The sequence below is a fragment of the Ranitomeya variabilis genome, chromosome 3 (genome assembly GCF_051348905.1).
Source record: "Ranitomeya variabilis isolate aRanVar5 chromosome 3, aRanVar5.hap1, whole genome shotgun sequence".
In the NCBI taxonomy this organism is placed as follows: Eukaryota; Metazoa; Chordata; class Amphibia; order Anura; family Dendrobatidae; genus Ranitomeya; species Ranitomeya variabilis.
The window spans coordinates 138,803,421-138,823,061 of record NC_135234.1 but is presented as its reverse complement, the minus strand read 5'-3'; the positions used below and the strand labels follow the sequence as shown (position 1 = coordinate 138,823,061).

General features: G+C 44.4%; 1 long non-coding RNA gene across 1 annotated transcript in view; it reads right to left on the bottom strand.

Annotated features, from left to right (window-relative positions):
- Nucleotides 1-7,805: 7,805 nt before the first annotated feature.
- The window catches only part of LOC143815475 (uncharacterized), a 66,733-nt gene continuing 54,897 nt past the window's right edge, over nt 7,806-19,641 (bottom strand). Inside the window, exons 3-4 of the long non-coding RNA XR_013223756.1 lie at nt 17,737-17,803; nt 7,806-9,027 (exon numbers count right to left, since the gene is read on the bottom strand). This is a non-coding gene — a long non-coding RNA (uncharacterized LOC143815475). The remainder of the gene's footprint in view (nt 9,028-17,736; nt 17,804-19,641) is intronic.

Sequence of the window (19,641 nt, the reverse complement as noted above, 5' to 3'; positions counted from 1 at the left end):
ATTCTGACCACACACGTATTATAGGGACATTTTATTGTCAGTGTTTAGCATCTATTTGTGTGGGACTCTGTTTTTTTCCTGGTTTATTACCACAGAGTCTGAGCAGCTGAGGGGAGGTAGCACTGGAGAGAGGGAGTATGAGTCATATATGGCTTTGTTATTTTTATATATTATTTGGTGGAAGGGCAAATACAGACAGAAGAGGACCCCTTTACAACAACATTATATGTGCTCCATGCAGACCAATAATGCATCTCTATGCATCAGCAACAGAAGTTCTGATTTGAGGTCCACTTTTCCAAAAGTGGAACAAAATTCACTCCATTAGGCTCAATCTGAACCCCCGTCATTAAAATGAATCAACAGCAAAGTCGATTTTTTGTTTTGAATTGTTGATAGAAACACTTCTTGATATGAAAAGGCTGACCAATAGAGATGGGCACATTTATTAAAGTGGAATTGAATTCTACTTGATTTTTACAAAAATCCACGTTCTGCAAAATAATTTTATAATTTCTAAATTTTAAAAAAATGTTTGCGGCCATCATCACGCTAAACAGTAATCATACCCACAACTCATCTCACTGCTCACTTCTCTGGCCACCTCGCTGCTACCCGCCTGCTGTCTGCTCCTCTGTGCCTCTATCTTGTCGCATCTCCCACTGGGTATTCACTTTAGGCCAGAGTTTTTGGCAGGAAGCAGGCCCCAGAGTTCACTGTGGATGGTACAGGGCCTACTAGGAGCAGTTAGTCCAGACCCACCGTGAACATGGAGCACCAACTTCTGGCTTCAGGCTTCGGATGTCACTGTGCATATATAATACACATCTGGCAGGAGGGTTGACAACATGGAGGCGTGAAGGACAGGGCAGCCAGGGCCACCATCATGGCATTACTGCTCTGATTGGCGTATGGGGCCCAGTGGGCAGAGGGGGCCCGCATCGGGCCCCATCTCATCTGCTCACCGGGCCCCCCCTACAGGCGCTGCGGCACGCTACTGACGTGTGTGACGGCGCCCGCACGTCAATAGTTAACAGCCGCCAGCCAATCGGAGGCTGGCAGCTGACCAGCCGCAGCGTGCACTTTGCCAGCGTCTGACTTCATTGTCAGCCGCCGGCGAGTGCGCGCTTCACCAGCGTGGAGTGAGTGAGCTTCGCCCACCGCAGGAGCGCGGCCAGGTAAGAAATCAGGGGTTTTTTTGAGAGTGGCGATCCAGCGGGCCCCGGGGCAGAATGCTGGACATGCTGGGGCAGAGATGCTGGACATTGGGGGCAGAGAATCTGGACATACTGGGGCAGAGATGCTGGACATTGGGGGCAGAGATGCTGGACATTGGGGCAGAGATGCTGGACATTGGGGGCAGAGATGCTGGACACACTGGGGCAGAGATGCTGGACACACTGGGGCAGAGATGCTGGACAAACTGGGGCAGAGATGCTGGACACACTGGGGCAGAGATGCCGGACACACTGGGGCAGAGATGCCGGACACACTGGGGCAGAGATGCCGGACACACTGGGGCAGAGAGGCCGGACACACTGGGGGCAGAGATGCTAGACATTGGGGGCAGAGATGCTGGACACACTGGGGCAGAAATGCTGGACACACTGGGGCACAAATGCTGGACACACTGGGGCAGAGATGCTGGACACACTGGGGCAGAGATGCTGGACGTTGGGGGCAGAGATGCTGAACACATTGGGGGCAGAAATGCTGGAGACACTGGGGGCAGAAATGCTGGAGACACAGGGGGCAGAAATGCTGGAGACACTGGGGGCAGAATGGAGATACATGCATGATTGGAGACATGGGGCAGAATGAAAGACATGGGGGCATGATTGGAGGCACTGGGGCAGGATTGGAGACAGATTGTGCAGGATCATGGGGCAGGATGGATACGATGGAGACAGATGGGGCAGGATGGGGAGATCATATGGGGCAGGATGGGGAGATCATATGGGGCAGAATGGATACGCATGAGGGCAGGATGGGAGAACATATGGCTGACGCCAGGAATGAGACACACGGGTGCCAGGATGGGGAATATTATTACCATAGGGGCTAATTAAGGGATATTATTACTGCAGTGATGTATTTATTTTATTTTTTGAGTATACTGTTTTAAATTGTGGGGGCGGTCCTGTTACTGTGTAGAGTGATACTATGTCGCCTTTTTTTCTTCATGTGGTGTAATGTAGAAGTTGGGAAAAATTAAGTAATGTGTTCTGCAAGCGGAGCTCTAGATAACTGTGTTATTTTCTGCAGAGGCAAGTCCTGGCTGGAAGAAGTGACGGCGGTCTGTGCTGGATAAAAGTTGAAAGATGAATGACTTCAACTAGAGACATCACTGGTGAGTCAGTGTGTTACCTGTACACTGACACTATACACTGTATACTATATACAGAGCTCCTGTGTATAATGTCACCAGTGATCACTGTATTACCTATACATTATATACAGAGCTCCTGTGTATAATATCACCAGTGATCACTGCATTACCTGTACACAGACACTGCATACTAAGTACAGATCCTGTGTATAATGGCACTTATGGTGATGGTATTGTGTTTTTTTATTACTGATCAGTATTGTAGTATTTGGTCACTTTGTGGTGGTAATATGTGGTCTGGTCATGGTGCGGTGGTATTTGTCCCTTGTATGTGCTATTTGCTCACTATATGATAATAATATGGTGTCTGGTCATGGTGTTGTGGTATTTGTTCCTTGTATGTGATGTTATTTGATCACTGTGGTGGTAATATGCGGTCTGGTCATGGTGTAGCGGTATTTGTTCCTTGTATGTGATATTATTGGTCATTTAAAAAATTGAAAAATAAATAAAAATATACCTAAATTGTATTACATATTTTAACAAATATTTAATAGGTTACAGCAGAGTAGGGCCCGGCCAAAAGTGTCTACCATGTTATGGTGGTGGCTTAAAAAATCTTTTGGCAAAAACAAAAGCTGCCGGCTATATGTGTGATCTGGTGATGGGAACTGTTAATGCGTGATAGGTGAGAAGTGGAGTTTTTCCAAGAGAGAGCGGTGGGACTGTGGACAGTTCGATTGGTGGAGCATGGAGTCAGGGCTGGGGTGGAGCCTGGGCGGAGTCTCAAGGGGGCCCCGAAAAATTTGCCATTATGGGGCCCCGAAATTTCTAGTGGCAGCCCTGAAGACAGCAGGCAGAGAGCAGCAGGGGTGTCCGAAGAAGTGAGCGATGAGAAATTATATTTTCTTATTTTTAACTATTTGCTGGCTGCTTACCTCTGGCTGCCCCTGCTGCTCACTGCCCACTGTCTGTTCCTCCAGTACTGATAAAAAAAGCAATCCATTTAATGTCTGCTCAGACCTGCTAATTTCCATTGGGGTAGAGAACAGCTCTGTACAGTACCTTTTCAGGCTTAGTATGTCCTAAAAGGCTCAAACAGCTATAAGGTACTTCACTGAATATTAGTTTATATACCAAATTAATGAAGTTTTCCAGTGTCAGGCAAAACGTGCCTGAGGGTAAAAGGAATAAAATAATAAAAATGCCTATTAGATCCCTCTGCGGTTCCAGATACTCCAGTTACTGATCATTGTGTAGTTGGCTACAACAATAATGAGCCATCTACCACATGTGGCCACTACAGCCAATTACTGGCCTCATCAGAGGGGGTGAGGGTTGCGTGCTCACACAGTAGACTCTTGATGACGTTTTGAAATTCGCCCTAACGATCTGCACGTGTTCACCCTCTTATGAGATGACTCCAGGTAGTCATTCTGCTCAGGCACCAAATCATCGCCTGGGGTTGTCTACATGGAGGGGCCAGTGCACCACATCTGACGAGACAACCCCGGGAAATGATTCAAGGGGTGCACAGAATTTAGGGCAGGGGAAATGAGGAGTGATCTGTTAGTCAAAGGCTGAAGGGCGGCGATGGGTGGTGAAATGAGAAAACGAGAGCTGGAAGTGCAGTGTCTGCTCAATGGGCTTGCAATTAAAACTTCCAAGGTGGATTGCTCTACAATTTCTAAGCTAAACGCTCCAAGAAAGGTTTGCATTTAACTAGCATTAAAGGGCCTTGACAAACATGCCTTTAGTTAGGGGTCTCATTTCCTGATGACCGACCTTAAGGGTATGTGCACACGTCAGGATTTCTTGCACAAATTTCCTGAAGAAAACCGGAAATTTTCTGCAAGAAATCCGCATTTTTTTTAGCGTTTTTTTCCCGTTTTTTTAGCATTTTGCAAGCGAAATTAGCTTGCAGAATGCTAAAGTTTTTCAAGCGATCTGTAGCATCGCTTGGAAAACTGACTGACAGGTTGGTCACACTTGTCAAACATAGTGTTTGACAAGTGTGACCAACTTTTTACTATAGATGCTGCTTATGCAGCATCTATAGTAAAAGATAGAATGTTTAAAAATAATTAAACAAAATTAAAAAATGGTTATACTCACCCTCAGCGGCATCCGTTCCTATAGATGGTGTGGTTCAGGACCTTAGATGACGTCGCGATCACAAGACCGGTCACATCACCGGTCTCGCGACCAATCACAAGACAGCGACGTCATCACAGGTCCTTCACCACACCATCTATAGGAACCGAAGTGACAGCATGCAGCGGTGAGAGGCGGGAACACTCCTGGGGCCATCGAAGGTGAGTATATGACTATTTTTTATTTTAATTCTTTTTTTTTGACCAATTATATGGTGCCCAGTCCGTGGAGGAGAGTCTCCTCTCCTCCACCCTGGGTACCAACCGCACATAATCTGCTTACTTCCCGCATGGTGTGCACAGCCCCGTGCAGGAAGTAAGCAGATCAATGCATTCCTAGGTGTGCGGAATCCCCGCAATTCCGCATTTTTAATGAACATGTTGCTTTTTTTTCCGCGATGCGATTTTTTCGCAGAAAAAAATGCAACATTTGCACAAAAAATGCGGAATACACTGTAAATAAAAGGAGGCATATGTTAGCGTTTTTTTTCGCGTTTTTATAGCGAAAAAACGTGAAAAATACTGAACGTGTGCACATGGCCTTAAGTCAATGATTAGATATGCAGTGACAAGTAGTGATAGTGAACAACACATCATCACTGCAGCCAAATAAATAGTGACCGGCGGGGTGGACCAGAGCAGCAGCACCAGGAGTAGCAGGGGATTGAGCAAATTAGTATTTTGTTTTTTATTATTTTATATGGGCAAATTTCAGCCTTTTCCTCTTGGGAAATACGCTATAGAGGCAATAGAGTAGAGGCCATTTATAAACGACATCTACTGTAAAAATGTGCTAGTTTCATATATCAGACTCTAATGTTTATTTATAGCCTCAACATTTACAACTATTAACATATAAATAAAATGTGAAGGATAAATAATTTAAACTGCAACCAAAATAAATAGTCAATGCATAAAAATGATCCTGTCCAGGAATATTCAGCGTCATGTATTAAGTTCATACAGTGGAGGAAATAAGTATTTGATCCATTGCTGATTTTGTAAGTTTGACCACTGACAAAGACATGAACAGTCTATAGTTTTAAGGGTAGGTTAATTTTAACATTGAGAGATAGAATATCAAAAATAAAATCCAGAAAATCACGTTGCATAAATTATATAAATTTATTTGCACTTTGTAGTGAGAAATAAATATTTGATCCCTTTGGCAGACAAGACCTAATACTTGGTGGCAAACCTCTTGTTGGCAAGTACAGCAGTCAGACATTTTTTTGTAGTTGATGATGAGGTTTGCGCACATGTCAGGAGGAGTTTTGGTCCACTCCTCTTTGCAGATCATCTCTAAATCATTAAGATTTTCAGGCTGTTGCTTGGCAACTCAGAGCTTCAACTCCCTTCATAAGTTTTCTATAGGATTAAGGTCTGAAGACTGGATAGGCCACTCAATACCTTTAATGTGCTTCTTTTTGAACCACTCCTTTGTTGCCTTGGCTGTATGTTTTGGGTTATTGTCTTGCTGGAACACCCAGCCATGACCTATTTTTAATGTCCTGGCAGTGGGAAGGGGGTTGTCACTCAGGATTTTATGGTACATGGCTCCATCCATTCTCCCATTGATGCAGTGAAGTAGTCCTGTGCAGTTAGCAGAGAACACCCCCAAAACATAATGTTTCCACCTCCATGCTTGACAGTGGGGACGGTGTTCTTTGGGTCATAGGCAGCATTTCTCTTCCTCCAAACACAGCGAGTTGAATTAATATCAAGACCTCAATTTTTATCTCATCTAACCACAGCACCTTCTCCCAATCACTCACAGAATCATCCCAGTGTTCATTGGCAAACTTCAGACAGGCCTGCACATGTGCTTCTTGAGCAGGGAGACCTTGCAGGCACTGCAGGATTTTAAACATTTACAGCGTAATATGTTACCTTGGTGATTGTGGTCCCAGCTGCCTTGAGATCATTAACAAGTTTCCCCCATGTAGTTTTGTGGTTCAAGTGTTTTTATTAAACTTTTAAACATAACAACAAACTTTATGCATTAATTTTGTATTGATATATGCTTCATCTATAGATACATATGAAGGAACATGGGGAAGGGAAGTGGTGAGATGGGGGAAGGGGGGAGAAAGGGGGAGGAAAGGTAAAAGAAATAACCGTAGTGTAGACAGACTATTATTGCTTGTAAAGATTTGTCTCCTAATCTGTCTTGTTGTCACCAGCTTCGATTTTCCTATATTAAAGGTAAACTTATATACACGTAAGGAATGCATCAACATTCCGTAACTCCACAATTAACAATTAACTTTGGTATATGGTGTTCCAAATATTCCACTTTTTTTTATATTTATGTATACAATCGTTCATTATAGCAAATTTAAGATCAAGCGCATTGTGTGTTTGTAGCCTGTCCACAACGTCATGGAGCTTTGGGGGTTCAAGTCTCTTCCAGAATGCAGCAATCAGATTTTTTGCAATCAACAGGATATGGATGATGACATGTCTTGTGGAAGGGTGGATGTCTTCCAAGTTCAATGAGAACAGTAGGCCTAGCGAAGAGAGAACAAAGTCTCTGCTAATCAGTTTGCTGATGTATTCCGAAATTTCTCTCCACAAACCCCCAAGTTTCGGGCACGACCAAAAGACATGCAACATGTCACCTTTTCCTCCACAACCTCTCCAACATAATGGGGACTCGTCCTCCCTGAAATGTGCAACTCTGGAAGGTGTGAGATACCACCTGGTTAGAATCTTGAGATAGGACTCATGCAGAGGAATCAAAATTGTTGACGCATAAGTGTAGTTAATGGCAATCTCCCACTTTTTCCTAGACACCCTAAACTGTAATGCCTTCTCCCATTTTTGTATGTACCGATTTTTCCCAAACTCACTGTCCTTATTAAAAAACCTGTATATGAATCTTGTACTCCAGAAAATCTTATGTGTAGTATTTTTGAGGAGGAGGTGGGAAATTTCTGATTTAATAGTAGCTCTACCCAAGAATTTTTTTATTAAATCCTTTATTATGAAGAACTGCATGATTTCTTCCGATGGGATGTTAAATTTTTTCTTTATTTCTGAAAAGGTCTTGATCTTATTATCACAGACCAGATCACCCATCTTGTCTATACCCCCCTTTATCCAGTTTTCTGGGAAAGTGGTCCCGAAGGCAGTAGCTATTAAAGTCAATGGAAGTTTGTCTCCAGGGTTCCCCTCTGTTTTGTCCTTTTGGTTGGTCAGGGATCCCCAAGCACATACAATTGCCGATAAGATAGGATGTTTTGATTTATGAATATTTAGATTAAATATATGTTCAAGGAGGATTCTCTTTATTGGTTTGGTATCATGAATCTGCCCCCATGTAGTTTTAGGCTGATCTCTCACCTTCCTCATGATCAAGGATACCCCACAAGGTGAGTTTTTGCATGTTGCCCCAGATCGATGTCGATTGACAGTCATTTTGTATTTCTTCCATTTTCTTACTATTGCACCAACAGTTGTCTGCTTCTCACTGAGCATCTTACTTATGATTTTGTAGCCCATTCCATCTTTGTGCAGGTCTATGATCTTGTCCCTGACATCCTTATAAAGCTCTTTGGTCTTGCCCATGTTATAGAGGTTAGAGTCTGACTGATTTTTGAGTTTGTGGACAGGAGTCTTTTATAAAGGTGACTATGTAAGACAGCTGTCTTTAATGCAGGTATGAGTGGATTAGGAGCGTCTAACTGGTCTGTAGGAGCCAGAACGCTTAATGGTTGGTAGGGGATCAAATAGTTATTTCTTACTGCAAAATGCAAATAAATTTATATAATTTATACAATGTGATTTTCTGGATTCTATTTTTGATATTCTATCTCTCAATATTAAAATTAACCTACCCTTAAAATTATAGACTGTTCATGTCTTTGTCAGTAGACAAACTTACAAAATCAGCAAGGGATCAAATACTTATTTCCCCCACTGTATATGCCTGCTGTGTGAAGTCAGCTGGACCTGCTCATCAGTCTGAATCCTCAATATGTTTTCCTGAAAAATATTAATTCAGTAATTGAAAATGAGCACATTTTTCAGTAATCAACTATGAGTAGTTCTTACGCCCGCAGGGCGTGAGGATGTATAGTGGACTCACTAGACCACTGATGGTGCAGTGGTAGCTGTATACCCGATACACAACAGACAGGAGAATGAGCTTTCAAAAACCAAATATATTTATTTAAAGGAAGCTAAACAAAAGGGAGAGATGCCTGAGGGAAGAACCCTCTGGACCACGACACTGAACCGCGTAGTGAAGCACTGGGCAAGGTATACCCCTATATAGGGATTTCCCCGTCGCAACACCAGGTGGCCTAAATGCCGCGTTACCCAGACAAGAGGGACGACCCATACATACTGTGTATAAACAAGACAGTAGAATACTGACTGTCGGTGGAGAGAATCCCGGAAGCTCTGTGTAACCCCGGAAAGGCTGATCCAGCTGGCAGCGATATCTGGATGGTTAGGATGGTGAGGAGAGGCTTGGTCAGCCTGGGGTGGAAACGAGAGTGTCCAGAAGGATCCAGGATAGGGAACTGCTAGTAGAGGATTCTGAGGAGACAAAGGTATTAGGTTATGTGTACACGTTGCGGATTTGGCTGCGGATCTGCAGCCGATTGGCCGCTGTGGATTTGCAGCTGTTTTTCATGCATTGTACAGTACCATGGAAACCTATGGAAAACCTAATGTGCTGTGCCCATGGTGCGGAAAATACCGCACGGAAACGCTGCGTTGTATTTCACAGAGCATGTCAATTCTTTGTTTGGATTCCGCAGCGTTTTACACCTGTTCCTCAATAGGAATCTGCAGGTGTAAAGCCTGTGGTGTGACTGGTGGTCATGTGGTTAATGGGAGGTATGTATCACAGGGATGGATGCTCCCTGCGATGTAACCCGGAGTGTTTTTGCACATAAAGCAATAAGGAGTTGCTTAGTATATTTGGGTCCGGGTTACGGGTAGCTATGAGAGATGGGAGGGTCTGGCTACCCATATACCTCATCCCTAGGTAAGGGGCATAACCATACCTATCTATATGTGTTTCAGGACCTGTGGTGATGTCACAACCACATGTCTAATCATGTGATGGGTTCCTAGGTGTGGTTTCAGGCTACCTAATGGAGGTGTGTTTGGCACATGGGAGTGAGTGTGTGGGAGTCTGGCAGGGTGGACACACTTCCAAGTGTCCCGGCTGGACAGTACTGAGACAGTGTTTAGGCTAGAGAGCCTGCGTGCTGGACATAGCACAGCCTGTGTTCCCCCAGACCCGAGAGAGCGGAGCTCTACTATGGACATTAAGAATTCATCTGTCTGACATAAGACTGTTTATCGTTTGTTCATGTTGCTATGTGGTTTATGAAGCAATAAACCCTGTGAACTTTTAATGGAACGTGTCTCCTGAGTGTCACCCGCCGCACCTGAGCGAGTACAACCCCTACAATTGGTGTATCGAATGCGGGCAAAAATCCAAGGAGCACATGTTGCAGCGCTGGCTGGTCTGAGCCAGAAGAGTGGACAGTCTTGACAACCGTGAGTAAATACTGACTGAGGTCCATAAGAACTGTTGTTTATGGGATACCTCTGAGGAGAAGAGGGATCCGGGAACCTGTGTGGCCGGCCGGTAACAGACAGGAGTCTGTATTATTCTGACCGGGGTCAGTGAGAATTGTTGTTTGTGGGATACCTTCGAGGAGAAGAAGGTTCCAGGAACCTGTGTGGCCGCCACCAACAGGTAACGGACAGGAGTCCGTGTGATACTGACCGGGGTCAGTGAGAGACTGTGTTTTTTATAAAGCATGTGTGCAGGTGCTTGTTGTGGACCGGCGAGTCCATGTATTTCTTTTTTTTCCCTTCTCTGATCAACTTGCTGTGGCTCGGCAGGGCCACGAAGGCTGAAGGCGTCTGGCGGTAACTCGGCGGGGTTACGAAGTTTGCTGTGGATCGGCGGGTCCACGAAGTCTGCGGTGGTTACGTGAAGTGCAGTTGCAGCAAAAGGTTCTGCAGCAGCCGGAGTTGCGGTGGCAGCAGCAGCAGTTTGTGATCAGCAGCCGGAGGTGCTGGTGGTTTGTGTCTGCAGCAGGAGCTGTGGTAGCACCAGTAGGAACTGGTGAAGTGTCGGAAAAGACATTGCTGGACCAGGTCGTGCAGACTCTTAAAGGGCCAGTGCCGACCTAAAGAGACATATACTGTGGAACTGTTGGGGCTTGAGAGTACTGTGGGGAAGTCCGCGGGATGTACCCCAGAGTGGGGTGGTGTCCCTAAAGGGGGTGGAGTCCCAAAAACAGAGCGGTGACCCAAATAATTATGGTTGGCCAAAAAGGGGCCGGGCATCCCAAAAAAGGGGTGGCGTCCCAAAAGGGGGTAGTTGCCCAAAAGGGGGTGGAGTCCCTAAAGGGGGTGGTGACCCTAAAGGAGAAAATAGCCCACAAGGGGGAGGTGGCCCTAAAAGGGGCAGAGTCCAAAAAGGGGATAGTGACCTAAAAAGGGTGGAGCTTTCAAAAGGGGCGGCACTAGATACCGCAGTAGACATGTCTGGGGAACAGCAGTGTTTTTGTTTTGCATATTCCGAGTGCGGCATAGACTTCCCATTTGATAACAGGCCACAGGTGTGTACTGTTATGTTACACCATGAAGGAGTATCTGGACGGCTGGACTCAAAGACTCAGGTGACTCTGACAAAAACTCCTCTCGTTTTCTGTCTAACCGAGAAAAAGGTCAATGTTCGCTGCATTCATGGGGTCACTGTTGATTATACTGTGGACAGAGTGATCATTGATATGTCCAAAAATCTAGAGTGCCAAGGTGGCGGTATAACACCAGACTTGTTCTACCCCTTTGAGAGGGGCCGGGACTTTGTGATCTTTGAGGACATATGGGAAGTTGACGAAGTGTGGGGTTGTTCAGAGGAGAGACGGAGTGGTCATATTGAAGCCCCACTACAGCAGCAGGCTGTGGGGATTCCTGTTAATGGGATGTGTAAAGAGGAAGTAGCGCCACCTAATGTCAATAGTCCAGAGTTACGGGTGACCGGAAGAAAGTGTGGGTCTGACACCTGTTTAAGTGGGGACTTGTTGTTCCAGGATGACAGGATGAGAGGGAGTGACTCCTATTCAGACTTTGACTCAAACGCAAGGGGAAAAGAGTGCAGTAAGGGGTAGCCAAGTAAAAATGACACATCTTCATCTCGTCGCGGGGGCCGCGGAAAGACGGGGTCACGTGCAGATCACGTTATCGTCCCTGATGAGGGGGTTACTTTGTCTCTGACAAACCCTAGCACTGAGGTTAGTTAGTGACGGGCTGGGGTTAGAAGAGACCTGTAGTAGACTCACATCTGCAATGCCCGGAAAGAGTGAAGTGGCTCAGTATGATGAAGGCTCCAGAGTACCTGATGCTAAAAAGATGGAGAACTCTGAAGTTACCAAGAGTCAAGAGGTATCTAAGAGTAAACAGACAGAGAGCCCTGCAGAGGCCATTGATGTGGATGCAGAAACAGGTGGAACTCTGAAGAGGCAGAGTGTGGGTGGGCAAGAGACCCGATCTGACAGTTTAGTTAAAGAACTGGTGGTGCGACATGTGCTAGCCATAAGAGAGCAGGACCATAACATAGAGCTGCTTAAAGAAACAGTCGAACAAGAATCTGTCCTGAGGCAAGCAGTTGAGCACAGAGTGGGTGACCTAGAGAAGGAAGTCTCTGAGCTCAGAGGTCACCTATCAGTGTGTCAAAACATGAACAAGGCCATACTGAAAGATTTGGAGGTGATCAGAGAGGCCCAAGAGAAGAATCAGCAGGAGCTTCTCCAGAAAGAGAATGAGCGTTACTGCTTAGTAGAAGAGCAAGATAAAGTTTTCCGAGAGCTCAAGAGAAAGGAGACTAATCAACAGCTCCAGAAATCCACGGATGACCGGGAAATCGAACTGTTGCGCTCTCCCGATCTGATCGCTATGAATGAGAGTGAGCTGGAGAGGCTGACCAAAGAAGGGGCCTCCACGGAGGAAGAAATCCAGCAAGGGAAGTGCCACGCATATGGCCAAACAAAGGACATCGAGGTCTTGGAAAACTGCGTTGACGCTAAGGACGAGGAGGTCCAACGATATGACCAAGAAGGTGAGATTTCGATCTTCAAGTGCGTAATAGATGTACCCGAAGACATGCAAGAAGCGTGTGCCAGTGAGGAGGTGCATGAAGCATTTAAAAAGGCGGTCGAAGCGTGTAGGGTGCACTGCACGCCTGAGACTCATCAACTGGTCATACTTTCAACTAGGGAAGTCACAGTGAAGCGGGTGGCTGTCCTGAGAGAGATGCATCTACAATGCCTCCGCACAAAACAAATGATCACGTTGAAGAATGAGGAAGCCGCTCGACGTCTGGAGCTAGTGAGAGAAGCTCAAAATCGGCTCGGCTTGGTGGAAGACATCATTCTGGTACCCAGAAATTTGGTGGGAAAAGTCATCGGAAGGCTTGGGCGAGTGATGCAGGAGATTGTAAATAGATCCGGTGTGAAGAGACTGAGGGTTCTGGGTGATGACAAGGCCCAGGTCGTGGGTGAAGATGGGATGGTTCCATTCCTTGTTGTCAGATCCATCGAGAGTCTTGAAAATATCTGGATGCTGCTGGGGTATCGCATGGGTTACCTAAAAGAAGTTGAGCAGCTAAGATGTGAGAGGGAGCAGATCGATATAGAACTACAGGAAATGGCAAACAGATTGCCTCAACTTTCAACTCGCGGTATAGAGAGGCGCAGAAGTTCGCATAAGACCGGAAGTCCTCAAGCTGAAGCTAACAGAGGACATAGAGAAAAATGGATGGATTGCTCTCCAGGCAATAAAGACCATGGGAGAAGGTGGCCTGATGAAACAGGTAGAAGCAGTGATGCCTCAGTTAGCTCAGGGCTAAGTGACCTAAGTGGGAGACCCTGTAGCGGACGAAATGACAAAGAGTCAGACCAGACAGGACGTTTGGTTACAAGGGGATTATGCCTACTTACTGACCGATGGAGGCGGGGAAGGCCTAATAGATTGTTGACGCTGAAACATGAGGCGACAAAGTCTGATAGCACATTGTTCACAGACAGGGATGTGGTGACAGTGACGGACTATGTCTCAGGAGCTGACGCTCAAAACCAATTGGGAAGGCCCTCTCGATGGGTTGAGCAAGATTATGTGGGCGCCCTGTCTCGAGGCTCTCGGTTTAGGACAAGTGTTCAACCCCACAGGTTTGAACAGAGGGGGGAATATGTGGTGTGACTGGTGGTCACGTGGTTAATGGGAGGTATGTATCACAGGGATGGATGCTCCCTGCGATGTAACCCGGAGTGTTTTTGCACATAGATGAATAAGGAGTTGCTTAGTATATTTGGGTCCGGGTTATGGGTAGCTATGAGAGAAGGGAGGGTCTGGGTAAGGGGCATAACCATACCTATCTATATGTGTTTCAGGACCTGTGGTGATGTCACAACCACATGTCTAATCATGTGATGGGTTCCTGGGTGTGGTTTCAGGCTACCTAATGGATGTGTGTTTGGCACATGGGAGTGAGTGTGTGGGAGTCTGGCAGGGTGGACACACTTCCATGTGTCCCGGCTGGACAGTACTGAGACCGTGTTTAGGCTAGAGAGCCTGCATGCTGGACATAGCACAGCCTGTGTTCCCCCAGACCCGAGAGAGCGGAGCTCTACTATGGACATTAAGAATTCATCTGTCTGACATAAGACTGTTTATCGTTTGTTCATATTGCTATGTGGTTTAGGTAGCAATAAACCCTGTGAACTTTTAATGGAACGTGTCTCCTGAGTATCACCCGCCGCACCTGAGCAAGTACAACCCCTACAAGCCGCAGGTGGAATGCGCACAAAAACCGCAGGAAATCCGCAGTAAATCCGAGGTAAATCCGCAGGTATAATGCAGTGCGTTTTACCTGTGGATTTTTCAAAAACGGTGCGGAAAAATCCGCACATGAATCCGCAATATGTGGACATAGCCTTAGTATAACGCAAGTTACAGACTTCAATTTGCATTGCGCAGCAGAGTGTGGCCTGAGCAGGAGGCCACGATCCTAACAATTAACACGTTGCCCAGGCACCACCCTTAAGGGGAGGATGCCTTTTATGTACAGAGCATCACAGCACAGACAGTCCTAATAGAGATCAGGTGCCCTGCTGCTTTAAGTATGTGCAGGAAGCGGGGCACGCCTCCTAAGAGCATTTCCAGGAGACCTGCCAAGGGGATGCAGGTTCCTAGCAGAGAAAGGAGCCGCCGATCTTCTGGAGCCACGGACAGGGTGAGCAGTACAAGTGGAGCTGCGTGATAGGTGCTGGTCTACCTACAAAGCGGAGATCGGACCTGCGGCTGAGGGCATGACGGTAGTACATACAGCGAGTGAAATATTGAACACGCTATCAATTTTCTAAGTAAATATATTACTAAAGGTGCTATTGACATGAAATTCTAACCTGATGTCTGTAACAATCCATCCAGTCCACTCTGGAAATTCTGGTAAAGAAATCAAACCACAGATGTCCATAAATTAAGTTTTGTTGAATGCATTACTGATAATTTTCTTGGAAACAATTGTACCTGCTAATTCCAGGTCCTCTGTAGCTCTCCACAGGTGGTCCTTGGCTCTTGGACAACTCTTTTTCTAAGTCTTTATTACTCCTCTGTCTGAATCCTATGAGGAGCCCCTGGCTGTGACCATTTTATGGTGAAATGATGTTCTTTCCACTTCCATATAATGGACTCAACAGTGCTCACTGGAATCTTCAGTAGTTTGGAAATTCTTCTGTAACCAAGGCCATCAGTATGTTTTGCAACAATATGATTACAAAGGTCTTGACTCATGAGACAGCTCATTGGTTTCACCCATCATGAGATGTTTCTTGTGTGGCACCTTGGTGATGAGACACCTTCTTATAGGCCATCAGTTGAACCATCTGGTATTATTTTTCATTAAGTGGCAGGATTGCTTTCTAATTACAGAGAGATTTCAACTGGTGTTATGACTTTCCATAGCTTTTTGCATCTCTCTTTCTTCCTGTGTTCAATACTTTTTCACTGTGTCATTTCTCATTATAACTAGTGTTGAGCATTCCGATACCGCAAGTATCGGGTATCGGCCGATACTTGCGGGTATCGGAATTCCGATACCGAGATCCGATACTTTTGTGATATCGGGAATCGGTATCGGGATTAATAGCAATGTGTAAAATAAAGAATTAAAATAAAAAATATTGCTATACTCACCTCTCCGACGCAGCCTGCACCTCACCGAGGGAACCGGCAGCCTTCTTTGCTTAAAATGCACAGTCTGCTGTATTATTGGAGATTTGTGATGTAACATATAATCTGGCCAGTAGAGGGCAGTGGCACTTAGAGCACAGGGGGGGGGGGGCGCGGGGGAGTTGGCAGTTAGTCAGCGGTTGGAGGGAGGCGAAGAAGAAACCGGAGGTAATTGGAGTATTGGAGTAGCAGATCCTTAGGGAAAGTCTGGATAGAGCAGTGCGACTCTGGATCTGTTGTTGGTGACTCTGGGATGCCTTGTTCAGCTTGAAATGAGTCAACTTGGTGAGGACAACCTAGTACACAGCATCTTGGGCTAGACCACGTGAGGGCTCATCTCTAAGGACTTAGGGAAGCCCTACATTGGAGAGATCAGCATTCCCTAAGAGCTTCAAAATGGCATTTCTGATTATTTGGAACTCAGTTCAGCAAGGAACCTTCTACTTCAGTTTCAGGAAGTACCAGTGCCATCTTACATCTGGATATATATGGACATACAGTACAGACCAAAGTTTGGACACACCTTCTCATTTAAAGATTTTTCTGTATTTTCATGAAAATTGTACATTCACACTGAAGGCATCAAAACTATGAATTAACACATGTGGAATTATATACTTAACAAAAAAGTGTAAAACAACTGAAAATATGTCTTATATTCTAGGTTCTTCAAAGCAGCCACCTTTTGCTTTGATGACTGCTTTGCACACTCTTGGCATTACAGAAAAATCGTTAAATGAGAAGATGTGTCCAAACTTTTGGTCTGTACTGTATATAAATAGCCGTATAGAGGTCTAGTTAGTTAGGAAAAAAAAGGCTTCTTTTGTAAAAGACAATTTGAAAATTGCTCCAAATAGGCGATTACTACAGTTTTATTTATGCATAGAAATAGTTAATTGAATTGTATTTTGCTTGCATAGTGTACCTGTGTATACTTTCAGAGTTATTGAGAGGAACTGCTGTCATTGTATTTGTTTAGTTTACCTACCATCTTTTCATTTGTTTTTATAAACTGGTTAGTCAATATTTATATTATATTATCTAATCTTTGTTCATGTCGGCTGATTGCTGCTGTACCCCTCGTCCCAGTTCTTGGGTGTTTTGAATGGGCAGTGGAAGAAAGGCTATCTCCCCTGAAAAATATACTTCAAAAGGATCTGCATTTGGATTTCGACTGTCTAATCATTTTCTACCCAACATCATCTGTTGGAGGAGGAATTGGAATGTCCCAAAACACATCAGATGGTCAACTGGCCAGACCCCTCCAAACTTTACTTAAGGTCTCCATACATATTTGTTTAAAGCTATGTGCACACGTCCGGAAACTATGCAGAAATTTCCTGAGAAAATCCTGAGGTTTTCCGCAGGAATTCTGCACGCGTTTTTGTCGCGTTTTTATTGCGTATTTTGCAAGTTTTTTTGTGCGGATTTTTCACTTTTTTCCGGAGGATCCCAATGCAATAATATAGTGGGAAATCCACTTAAAATCTGCAAAATTAATGAACATGCTGCGTATTTTTCCGCATGTGTTTATTTTGCGGAAAAAATGCAACATGTGCACAAAAATTGCGGAAATCATTAAAAATGATGTGATGCTTAATGTATGCGTTTTTTAAGCCCTTGCCACATTAATCAGGTAGTGGCCTACTCTGCTCTTCCTATTGAAAATACATGAACGCCCAGCTGAGCTTCAGGATAGATCTACTATATATGTATCTATACTCTGCATAGGATTGATGAGCGCATGCACACCATTTCATTCCTTTTTTTTTTTATAAAATATTGCTCAGTTCACAAGAGGGACTTTGAGCACGCTGCACTATTTAGTCTGCCAATTTTGACAGAATCTGCGACAGTGGCTCCTAACAAAATCCTCCAATGCAGATGTGAATGAAGCCTTAGAAGTATTTCTCTACTGTGGCAAGACACGGAACAAGCAGTTGAATTTCCACATTAATTACATACAGTTTTGCAATTACTGAATCTTACTTAGCTGCTAGAACAAAATTTTCTGCTTCTGCTTCCTCTCTTGTCCTCCATCAAAGCATCATTGCTGCTGTAAAATAAAGGTTACATAGAATACATTTGTAGGATTATGAAATCAACACGAGAACATATCATTGCTCATTTGCAATGCAGAACCTATTCCCTCAGAAACCCAATCATCTGAGCATATATTCATCTGCATTCAACAATAGCAGTATTATTGTTCAACGTGTGATTCATATTCTTGAAAATAGAGTAGTATATCAAGCTGTATTGGTGTGGAAAAAATACACAATATTCTGAAAAAAAGAAAATAGCAACAAAGGCAGATACATTAAATAGATGGATAGATAGATGGATAGTTTTCTATTTATGTATGTCTTGTATCTATCAGATAGATAGATAGATATGGGATAGATAGATAGATAAATTGTTACAAGATACGTACTAGATCGATTAGATAGTCAGTCACAAGATACATACTAAATAGATAGATAGCCTATGTACGGTATCGTTGAGTTAACGGTGCGATTCATTGAACGGGAGTATAGCAGACTGATTGTTAAAAAAGCGTATCATAGGGCGAAATATTCAGCCCGTAATCGCCTGCTATATAAACCCCAAAGAGATGAAATAGGCAAGGGTGGGGATCAATTGAGGTTCATCACTACGTTCCATCCCCAGGCGGATAAAGTGAGACTAGCACTCACTAAGGCCTGGCCTATCCTTTTAACTGATCCTACCATCAGTAAATTTCTCCCCAAAAGACCTTTACTGACCTTTAGACGGGCAAAAAAATTGAGAGACCTCCTTTCTAAAAGTCATTACACAGCACAGGGACCAAGGACATTCCTGGACAACATACCAGCCTCAAGGGGTTCTACCCCATGCGGCCGTTGTATCGCATGTCCATATATGGACAGATGTGACACGTTTACTAACTCGAATGGGTCTAGGGTATATACCATCAGGGAACGCATCACTTGCATTTACAGATATGTTGTCTATTATGCCACTTGTCCCTGTGGATTAATTTACGTGGGAATGACAACAAGGCAGTCAAAGGTTAGAATCAGGGAGCACGTCTTGGGGATTGAGGCAGCTGTTACACAAAAGGATGTTTCCTTATTAAATACGATTCCGAGGCATTTTCGGAGTCATCATCAAGGTGATAGTTCCCTTTTCAGGGTTCGTGGCATTGACATGCTCAATGTCAATATCCAAGGTGGGAATCTTTTCAAACGTTTGGGCCAGTTAGAGACGCGATGGATTTGGTCCCTTAATACAGTAGATCCATTGGGCCTTAATGAAAATATAAGTTAAGCCCCATTTCTGTAGTCGTCACATTGCTGTACACAGTTTGCTTTTCCGCATCATGTTTGTATTTTTATATGCTTTTAACTGTCTTGTCTTATTTAGGATTGTCTAACATAGCCTATTGAGTTGGGTGGTTTCCACTGGATTTCGATGAGGCTTTGAAGTTTGAAGCTAGAAGTGGATGGACAACAGTCAGAAGAGAGAATGAATAAATGAATTATTTTCTATGCCTTATTGTATTATAAAGACTTGTATTTGCTACTATTTGGATATCCATGCCTGTTTGTCACCCTTTATGGGTGCTTGTTAATTTTTTCTACGTTTATACTACACACCACTAGGTGTACATCTACTAGTTTGTATGTAATAGCACTCTATATTGTGGATGTCCTGTTATAGCTGCGTTTATAAGTGGGCTTTGTATTTGTCTTCCTATGCATTGGATGAGCTTTTTATATCATATACTTTAGACTTTGGTTTGCCATATATTATCCGTGCCGGTCAACACAGCTATCATCAGGTGATGTGCATACTTTGATTTGTTCGTAGGTATATTCAGCCACAATTCGGGTTGCCATTTATATAATGGAG